At 38.8% G+C, this 11,318-nt stretch overlaps 1 pseudogene; it reads left to right on the forward strand.

Moving 5' to 3' along the window:
• The first annotated feature begins 8,019 nt into the window (after positions 1-8,019).
• On the forward strand, positions 8,020-9,559 carry LOC137260709 (uncharacterized; annotated as a pseudogene).
• Positions 9,560-11,318: the final 1,759 nt, after the last annotated feature.

Raw genomic sequence — 11,318 nt, forward strand, 5'->3', positions numbered from 1 at the left:
GTTTCAGTGATATAACCGATCCCATTCAATCCTTTGCTGACAGTTTAAATGAAATAGCTGATGAGTGTATACCCAAGTCCTCTACGACTCCACATGTACGAAAACCATGGTTTAATAGAGATTGTAGACAAGCGAGGAAAAAGGCAGAAAATTATTTCCGTGTTCACCCAACTGTCCACAACTTGAATAAATTTAAAATACTCAGAGTGAAGGCACGTCGCACCTTCGAACAATAAACGGCAATCTTGAACGAACTACGTGTCCAAACTTAATTCACGTACACCAATGTCCAAGGTATGGAACATGGTTCAAAGAATTAAAGGTAAAGGTTCAAAAGCTGCTGTTCACCATCTTAGAGATGGGGATAATTTAATTACAGGCACATCTAAAATTGCAAATAAAATTGACGAAACTCTTGCCAAGAATTCATCGTCGGCGAATTATGTCCCTAAGTTTCAGAGATATCAGAAACAACAGGAAAAGACAAAGCTTAATTTCGATTCAAATAACGGCGAAGATTACAATGAAATGTTTTCTTTACATGAGCTCCATAAGGCTCTTGAGCAAGCTCATGACACTGCAACAGGTGATGATAATATACATTACCAGCTACTAAGACACTTACCTGAATCATGTTTGATGACACTTTTGGATCTATTTGACCAAATATGGACGTCTGGCAAATTTCCCCCTTCATGGAGAAATGTAATTGTAGTTCCAGTACCAAAACCTGGTAAGGATCAATTTCAAGTCCGAGCAGGTTCAACCCTGTCTGATCATTATAATCAGGTTCAGTGTGTTCGGTGACCTTATTTAGCATTCAGATCAATAGTTTATCAAAAGTTTGAAATGATTCAATTGATGGATCACTTTTTGTGGAAGATTTTAATATTTCCTGTCGTGGTAAAAATATGCATACCATCGAACGGCAACTGCAGTTATGTTTAAATAAAATAAATAAATGGTGTTTTGAAAATGATTTCAGATTCTCAAAGTCGAAAACTGTCTACACTTTTGTAGGAAATATAAACCGCATAAAGACCCTGAACTATATTTAAGTGGCACTCCCATTAAAGTTGTAAAGGAGGCCAAGTTCTTGGGCCTAGTTTTCGACTCCCATTTAACCTTTTTGCCTCATATGAAATCCCTAAAAGCCAAATGCCTGAAAGCACTCGATCTGTTGAAAGTTGTTTCCAGTTCAAAGTGAGGAGGGGATCAGGCTACCCTCCTACACCTATATCGATCACTGATCCGTTCAAAACTTGATTATGGCTCCATTGTATATGGTGGAGCCTGCAAAAGCAACCTGAAACTATTAGATTCTGTCCACCATCAAGGTCTAAGACTTTGCCTTGGATCTTTCAGATCTTCACCTATTGACAGTCTTTACGTTGAGGCCGATGAACCATCTCTTACACAACGTCGTTTAAACTTATCCTTACAATACATTACTAAATTAGATTCTAATGAATCTAACCCTGCATATAACTGTGTTTTCAATCCCCTTTATGAGGATTTGTATGACAAGAAGTCTCCTCTTGTTCCACCTCTAGGGCACAAAATTAAACCCTTTCTTTCTTCGGCTGGCATTGAGTTGGAAAACATAGCTCCCTCCCGTCTTCTTTCTTCTCCTCCTTAGCAACTGGTTAGGCCCCAAGTGGACCTAACATTAACTTCATTTAAAAAATCAGAAACTAATGAATTACAATATAAACAAGAATATAATCAGTTAAAAACTAAATATAGCAATTACAAACCCTTATTTACAGATGGGTCCAAGGACGGTGGTGGAGTGGCTTGTGCCACTGTCACTGGATCCAGAACAATATCTTCTAGACTACCAGAAAACAGCTCTATTTTTACAGCTGAAGCAAACGCCATACTAACGGTTGTTCTAACTATACTAACTATATTCAAGGACACCCTAAACGTAAACAATATAAAATCTATTCCGACTCTCTTTCTTGCCTTCAGGCTATTAAAAATTTGTCGTGTAAACATCCACTTTTAATAGAAATTATTGAAATGTATAATGATCTTTCCACTTGCGAATGCGACATTGTCTTCTGTTGGTTACCTAGCCACGCAGGTATTTCAGGGAATACACTGACTGACATTGCTGCTAAGGCAGCACTCAACAAATCTGTGACGCCACTTCTTATTCCATACTCAGATTATAAAACTGCAATTAGATCTTATATCCGTGATCTGATGCAGAAGAAGTGGGACACCCAAGTGGGTATCAATAAATTACATGAAATAAAACCTTACATTGGTTATATCCACTTGGGTTGTCAGTCCAGATACTACGACGATGTCGTGTTGGTCATACAAGGTATACACATGCATACCTGTTGAAAGGTGAAGATCCTCCATTTTGCATCCTTTGTGATGAGAGAACCACGGTCAAGCATATGCTGCTTGACTGTGTTGAAGTCTCCATCATAACGGATAAATATTTCAATGTAAAAACACTTTCGGATCTTTTTAAGACAGTCAATACTCATTTAATTATTGGGTTTTTCAGGGACATTTCCTTGTTGAATTATAATTGATATGTTCTGTAGACAGTTGTATTTCAATGGTTGGTAGTATAGATTAGGAACATTGATCATTAGTGGCTGTACCCTCAAAGGGGATTGAAGTATTGTAAAATTATTGTCCTCCTGAGAGGGTACGTAAGTCCCAAAATTTTCAAAGTAAAATTCAAATATTTTGAAGTTCAGTGTGAGGTAATTATATCAAGACTGACATTACAAGGGCAAGAGAGTTGCACTTAGGACGGGACATTAGCAGTTGAGTCTGCTTAAATGTCTCTCCTAAAACAGTTACTGTTACTTGCTGTTCCAAGCTATAATCTAAAATCATTTGGCTCAAGAACTTTTTCATATGCAGCAGCGTCTGTGTGGAACTCTCTCCCAGTTGAGTTAAGATCATCTCCTTCCCTAAGTCCATTCAAATCACGACTTAAGACTCATTTATTTCTCCGTTACAAGTGACTTATCACCATTTGTACCTGCCAGCTGTATACATTTCAACTGGAGCTCAGGAATCGCTTTCAGCATATCCCTGTGACGTGGAAGGACGCTATATAAATATTATTATCATATAAAACACAAAATGCTTCGCCATGGTGATCTATCTTTAGTTTTTTGGCGGTCTATACCCCGTGTTTTATTTTAAAGCTAGTTTTATGTTCATATTCGTGATAGCCTAGTGTTATTGCTGTCCTTTAATGACAGAATTTTTGTTCTCAATTTATTATTTTTAATATTGATATAAATCATATTGTTCTCGTCACGATATGGCTGCAATATTGTCCATGTGATGATAATAACTCACTCACTACCATAAGGCTTCAAATTATCTGTCTTATCACACACATTGTCAACTCTTGTAATCTTGTGACAGAAATGTGAACACAGGACGGAGCAAACAAAGCAAATATATTACGAGAGCTTCGAACGCTGACAAGTTAGATGGCCAGAGATGAGTGTCATAAAATCCGATATATGGGAGATTGAACAGGAGCTGGTGTAAGATAGAGTAGTATGTTTAACCCCGCAGTTGGTCATATTCCAGCTATTTGGCGGTGGTCAGTAAATAAACGAGTCTGGACCAGACAATCCAGCGATCAACAGCACAAGCATCAAGCTTCCATACGATGACATGTTTCAACCAAGTCTGAGTACCCAATCCCATTAGGTACTGTTTAACAGTTTACGTTTATGAAGATTCATGTAACATAATTGGATAAGTGTATCTGATATTGGATTTCGGGTAAACAATTGTATGTATGTTTAAACAGTCAGTTTAAACAGTCATAATAATAATCTTGCAGACTGTCCGCATCTACACCTGGAATCACAAGTTAGTAAGGTCTGCAAGCGAGTATTTCATTCATCGAAAAATAATACGAACTAGAAATGGTTGAGCACAGAGAAAAAAGTTGTTGACATTTTGGTTGTTATTCTTGCATGACAGAGGCATGCACGTTGAGTTTAAAAGTTTTAATAAGACCTTCCATACCGGTTGACGGCTACCCTCAGAGACGCATGAAAAGCACATGCACAGTCACTTCCGTTAAAAATAAAGGGAGTCAGTTATGGTTTTGTCTTTTACATACCTCTAAAACAATAAACGTAAAAGCTAATGATGCATATATACAATCCTTACAAAGGACTATGACTGCAGTTCACTCTTTCATCGAAAAATAATACGAACTGGAAATGGTTGAGCACAGAGAAAAAAAATTGTTTTTTTCATACGGCCATCAGGGAAACCATGTCTAATGCCAGATCGGGTGTCTTTGAGCACGGTGAATCAAAATCCTGAAATTATTCAAACAGAGATTGTAACAACACACCCTCAAAATTCAACCGTTGGAATTTACGTTTGAGTGAGTGAGTGAGTTTAGGTTAACGCCGCTCTCGGCAATATTCCAGCTATATGAGAGCGATCTCTACAAAATCACGTCTGACCTAGACAATCCAGTGATCAACAACATGAGCATCGATCTACACAATTGGAAACCGATGACATGTATCAAACAAGTCAGTGAGCCTGGCAACCCCGTCGCCTGTTACGCAAGAAATGGTTACTAGATATCAATATATTCTAACCCGGACATTCACGTGTTGCGATTTACAACAATGCCATGAATTATAGACGACAACCGTGGAGTGAAGCAACAATGTGAACTATTGAAGGGAACCCACTAACTTCCATCCCGTGTGGACCCGGGATAGAATGTGTCCACAGCACACCATTGCTTGTCGTAAGAGACGACTAAATTGGGCAACCAGTTTGCCGTTGGTTGCGTCCCGTGTCGGTGGAGGGCGGGATCCTGGTGGTTGAGGGCATCGGTTCCAGGAACAGCGTTCCTTTGCTCAACACAACACTTTGGGTCCTTGCTTCACCTAGACGGATGGTAGAACTGGCCCGGTTCTATCAATCGGCTGGCCACGACATGCCCTGCGCATGGAAACTGTTATAGAATTTTGATGTTTTGAACAAGTTTGACCATTTTGATTTGAGCGTTTAATTATTTGATTAAATTAAAAATGCATGTATTCATGTATAGAAAAACAACATCTTCACATTCTATCGCAGTTACAGTTGTGAAACATATTAAGAAACATTCACGGCCCTAGGAAAACCTTACGGTATTTTTGAAATAAGTCTGATATAAATATGACAAAACACAAATGTCTGATGTAATCACATGTGAAATTAAATAATACAGCATCCGATAAGCACATGACATTTGGACGAAACATTAGTGGTCATCCATGTAGAACTCATCTGTGAAGTGTCTGTTTGTTTCCACAGCAGTAGCTTGCACAGGTGAGCAATGATAATGAATATTTTGAGAGTGCATCACCACTTACATTTCCTTATGGCCATGGTTGTTTGGACAGTAATCGCCTTTTAAAAAGGTGATTATGTATGACGTGTGATGATAGTAAAATGAGAGTTCCACGCCACCTGACGATGGTGCCGTTGTTTTGATTGGTTGATAATATCCTGCCTGATGACGTCACACTACAATAGATGTAGCTCAACCCGACAATGCCTGTGTTTATGTACAGTCACGCCGCGTTAACATACTCATGTATGCTTATGGGCTATGGAGGTTATAGTAAATTGGTTCAACACTACCGGTACACATCTCTCCCACCTAAGGTGCTTTGTTGACACAGCGACTGAAGCCCAAGTGTGCTTACAAAATGTATTAGTCAAGTTTTGATTTATTTATATCGTAGAGTGCATAAAGTGAGTGTATCTAACCTATAGCAGCACCAACATTTACATGAGTGTACAACTAATTAAACATGAATTCACTACTATTAGATCGCAAATGCAGTGTAGCCAAATTTAAAAAAGTAGGTCGCACTAAGCAGTTTGAATTTGAATCGCTTCACTTAGTCATCACTTGTCTATAACAGCACTCGGCCACACAGGGTTGACTGAACAGCAGAGAGGAAACAATATCAGACCCTTTAATATCAGTCTACCCAATCATATCATAGAAGTAAACATTGTTAGAACCTTCAATGTCGGAAGTGTATTAAACAATACGTAGCAGTTATTAAGTGTTTCCAAGCAAAATAAACAACCATGACAACTTGATGAATACAGCTTCACACACTAAATAAAACTTACTCAAGATTGTAAATATAGTTGAAACTGTTCAGTGTATCGTCTGAATGACCACAAACCTATATACAGCGATATGTGAACTGTATGGTTGGTCGGTGAGTGCGTCAACGTATCATAAACAAACCCTCTGAATTGCTGTGATAACGTGCGATCTAGATATATTTCTCACAACGGAATTCCACTGGCTCCACAGAGCGGGGCTTTGAGTAACGGTTGGCCGAGTTAAAGATAAAGGGGTGATTTACTGACCTATTTAACGTGACTAGGCTTACCCTATTAATGAATGTTACATCGTAACCCCCTGGCTGAAATAAACCCTCCCCTCGCTGACTTTTGTGAAAGGTTATGCTCTTTTCAAATCACTCCAGCTGAAGACGTGCGAGGAATAGAACGTAAGAAGAGAAGTCGCTGCGCTGACACTGCATAAGAAAACCTGCCTTATTTGTCATTTCATCTGCTGTCGCCGCTCGAGCAGGACGCGTTTTTTCAAGCTCTCGGGAGACGGATACATTGTCGCTCTCAACTTCTCTCCTACCGTTAGCGCGAGACAGGTTAAAATCGGCTTTGTGTTACAGCTTTGTATGAATGAATTATCTCTTTTGCTTTAACATTATTGTATTTATCTGTTTTTAGTTATACATTCCCACTTAGACATTGCTAGTGAGTTTTGTTCAGTCACCGACAGGGAGGCTGACTGATGGTTCTAAACCCAACTATATGAGAATAATGGAAGTGTAAATGTCTCATATGGAGGTCGCTCCCTGCTCACTTCGAACTGAGTAAGTCATGGTAAATGAGAAAGTGTCCCCGTTCAAATGATGCGAGAACCTGGTCTATGATGTTCGCAATGCATCTTGAATAGAGTTACTGAAACCAGCTCTCGGTGACTAAGGGAATTCTCATTATGACGTGACTCACTCAATAGTGTTAGACAGATACATAACACACACGTGCTGACATTTCTACTATGGTTAACTAGATGATAATGCTTTGAATATGTTGTTAGCATGATTAGCTTAGCAAATGTATTTCCTACTGGAACTGTCTTTAAGGTTTTACATATAATCTAATCTTATGTAATGTATATGAATGAGGTGGTAGTTGATAGCACATTCGTCATCTTACTTAAAGTTTATGTGATTATCGCTGATATATACACCGGCTAGGGGCGGTCGACTGTTGGTTCTGAACCCGACTGTATGAGAATAATGGAAGTGTATTTCTCATATGGAGGTCACCCCTTAGCCCACTTCGAAATGAGTTAGTTATGGTAAATGAGAAAGTGTCCCCGTTCAAATGATGCGAGAACCTGGTCTATGATGTTCGCAATGCATCTTTGAATAGAGTTACTGAAAACCAGCACCCAGTTTCTAAGGGAATTCTCATTATGACGTGACTCACTCATTAGTGTTACATTACTTAATTTATGTGTATAGTTTGAACTGGTGAGATATGTCTGAACTAACAATGTCGATAACATTGATAAGGGGAGGGGGTAAAAATACTGCTTCTTGTTTATTCTTTAAGCTACGCTGCTAAATTACATATGACATGTGCAGATAAACTACATAACATGAACTCCTCCTTTAGCATGAGTGTAAAAAAGTTGACTTAAAATTAAAATTCATTCCGTAACCAACAGCTGATCAGTTCGGACTTTTTTGAAGAGTTCTCTCACAGATACAACTGCTACCTAAAGGTAAGTTTCAACTACATGTTCAAAATACACATATATATTGTAATGTTTAAATATGTAGTTCCCTAAGTACTATAATCTCTATGTTTCAAATATGCAATTAATATTGTTTTGAGTAAAGTGCACATATTTTTATAAATACATTTTTACATTCCTTTTAGATGGAGCAGAAGCGAGATTTCCTCAGCAAAGTGACATCCCTGCAAGAGCTGGAAATATGGGCATCAAATCACCACTGTACAAATGATCTCGAGGTGAACCTAAAACGCATTGAACTGTTAGCCACACAAAGTATGAAAACGTCAGAGCAATGTACTCAACCTGTACATGCCATACCACACCACTGTCATCTGTGTAATAGAACATTCACACAGAATAAATCCCTTTTGCGCCATGTCCGCACCGTCCATGATAATCAACGATTTCAGTGTGAGCAGTGTAAGAAGTCTTATTCAAGGCCATAGCTGTCAGCAGTCCACTTTGAAGAGAAAACAGTCTTCATCAGGGCCTGCAGCAAAACGTCCATGTCTGCAGTCAAAGGAAAATTCCCCTCCAGCACGTTTTGATACCTGTAATTGGTGTGGACATGTCAAGTGCCTACTGCCGGGCAAATTTTATTGTCAGTGTTGTTCCCGTAATGGAAGGGAATGTAAAAGCTGTAGGAGACCTTTGGGTGAACGTTTCTTCAGTAGCAATGTTCACGAATGCGACTCATGTGTAAGACAGCGGGAGAGGTACCAATCCAGGCGCTTTAACCAGTATGGGGGAGGTCAAAGGTCAGCCTTAGAGGGGACACTGAGGACGACCACACTTACTCCAAACCAAACAAATGATGTAGACATTCTAAAATATCTCGCAGATGAAGAGTCAAACATTATCGATATTCTTCATGCGTTTTTGTTGGAGAAGAAAGGTATGAAATGGTTCCTCTCACTGAAGCTTAGTTACATCAAATATGATGAAAATAATCAAAGTCATTTGGCTGACCCTGTTCTGAGATCAACAAATTTTTGGGTAACAAACCTAGCAGAAATCAACGAGCAGTTAGCCGAGGCTTTCCAAAAGCTCTATTCTTCTGCTCAAGAATTTCAGGCTGAAGGGAGTGAGTGGATCTTAGATCACATCATACACCTTGAAGTGAACACAGCTGAGTATGTTCCCCTGTCGGCATCCAGTTTCATTCCTTTGCCAAATTATTTGAAAAGCAAAACAGCTATTTTGAATATTCAAATCAATGATCAGAAATGTTTTGTTTGGTCTATTCTTGCAGCTCTGCACCCATTATCTTTCAAAGATCACGCAAACAGAGTTTCAAAATATGTTGCCTATGAATCAGAATTGAACATGTGTGGGATTGACATGCCTGTCCCACTGTCTCAAATGTCAAAATTTGAAAAACAAAACAACATTTCTGTGAATGTGTATGGTTATGAAGAGAAGGATGGTATGTTTCCTCTGCATGTCAGTAAGCTCTTGTGTCATAAAACAGTAGACCTATTACTGTTGAGTCAGGAGGAGAAGAGGCATTTTTGTTTAATCAGAAACTTTAGCAGATTAATGGGAGACCGTTCAAAACATAATGGAAGTGCTTTTTACTGTAGACATTGTCTTCACGGCTTCATTCGAAAGGATCTATTAGAAAACCATGCAGCCTTTTGTTATGACCACAAAATGCAGAAAATCAAGATGCCAGAGGGGTAAAAAGCATGGGTTAAATTCAAAAACATTCAAAATCAGCTCAGAGTACCCTTTGTCATTTATGCTGATTTCGAATCAATCACCAAACCGGTTAGGGAGTCTGAGGCCCAAAAATCTACCTTTACCTCTCTCTATCAAAAACATGAACCGTCTGGCTTTTGTTACAAAGTTGTGTCCTCTGATCCAGACCATTACCATCTGTCTGTAGTGTACAGGGGCCCAAATGTCATTGCGCACTTCATTGATTGTTTGTTGAAAGAGGAAAATGCTATCCGTGAAAGATTGAGCGAATCCTTTCCTATAGATATGTCAGAGACTGATGAGAAGGCATTTCAAAACGCTGATACATGTCACATCTGTCATCAAACATTTGCTGAAAATTCAATCAAAGTGCGGGATCATGATCATTTGATGAAGACTCACAATTACCGAGGTGCCGCCCATCAAACCTGTAATCTTCAGCTTAAGTTTAAAAAGGGTAAACAGAAGAAAAGTCAAGATAAGGGGCAAGAGAAGGATGAATTCTATTTGCCGGTTATCTTTCATAATTTAACAAATTATGATTCTCACCTGTTGCTAAAGCATTTAGATAAAACTTACCAAGGAAAACTTCAGTGCATTGCTCAGAATTTGGAGAAATACATTTCTTTCTCTTTAGGTAAGCTGAGGTTTATTGATTCTTTCAAATTTCTTCAAACCTCTCTAGACACCTTGGTGAACAATATGGTCAATGATTGTTCTGACGAAATTGACAAGACAAAGGTTATTAATTTGGGTAAATGTAGCGTTAAATTCAAACATTTATTTTGGGAATTTCACAATGACGAACAAAGAAAATTACTTTTGAAGAAAGGGGTTTATCCATATGACTTCATGAATGATGAATCAAAATTCATGCTGAATCATCTTCCCAAACAAGATGAATTTTACAATAGATTGACTCAGAGTTCGTTATCCGATGAAGATTATGTTCACGCCCAGCAAGTATGGTCCAAATTTCAAATCCAAAATATGGGGGAGTATCATGATTTGTACATGAAAAGTGATGTTTTACTTTTGGCCGATGTGTTTGAAGAATTCAGAGATATGTGTCTTGAAAACTATGAACTTGACAGTGCTCATTACTATACACTTCCTGGGTTTGGTTGGGATGCCATGTTGAAAATGGGTGGGGTACAGCTTGAACTCCTGACAGATGTAGATCAACATCTCATGCTGGAAGCAGGTTTGAGAGGTGGCATATCTTGTATCTCAACAAAATATGTATCATGCAACAACCATTTGACAAAACTCAAAGAGTTTAATCCGAATGTCCCTACAAGCTATCTCATGTATTGGGATGCAAACAATCTTTATGGTTGGGCCATGTCTCAAGCCCTGCCTGAACGAGATTTTCATTGGGTGGAGAATGTTGGGGAAATTGATGTGATGAGTATAGCCCCTGATGCTGAGTTTGGTTACATCTTAGAGGTGGATTTGGAATATCCGTCTCATTTGCATGACCTTCACAATGATTACCCTTTGGCAGCAGAACCCATGATAGTGACAGATGACATGCTTTCTAAACACTCGAAGGAACTGAAAGAAGAACTCAACCTGACAGGGAAACCCGTGAAAAAACTAGTGCCTAACTTGTTCGACAAAAACAATTATGTCTTACACTATAGAAACTTACAATTTTATCTGGATCAGGGTATGGTTCTAACCAAAATTCACAGAGCTATTCAGTTCAGGCAGACGAAATGGTTACGCCCGTTCATTG

Source organism: Haliotis asinina, chromosome 14 (genome assembly GCF_037392515.1).
Source record: "Haliotis asinina isolate JCU_RB_2024 chromosome 14, JCU_Hal_asi_v2, whole genome shotgun sequence".
NCBI lineage: Eukaryota > Metazoa > Mollusca > Gastropoda > Lepetellida > Haliotidae > Haliotis > Haliotis asinina.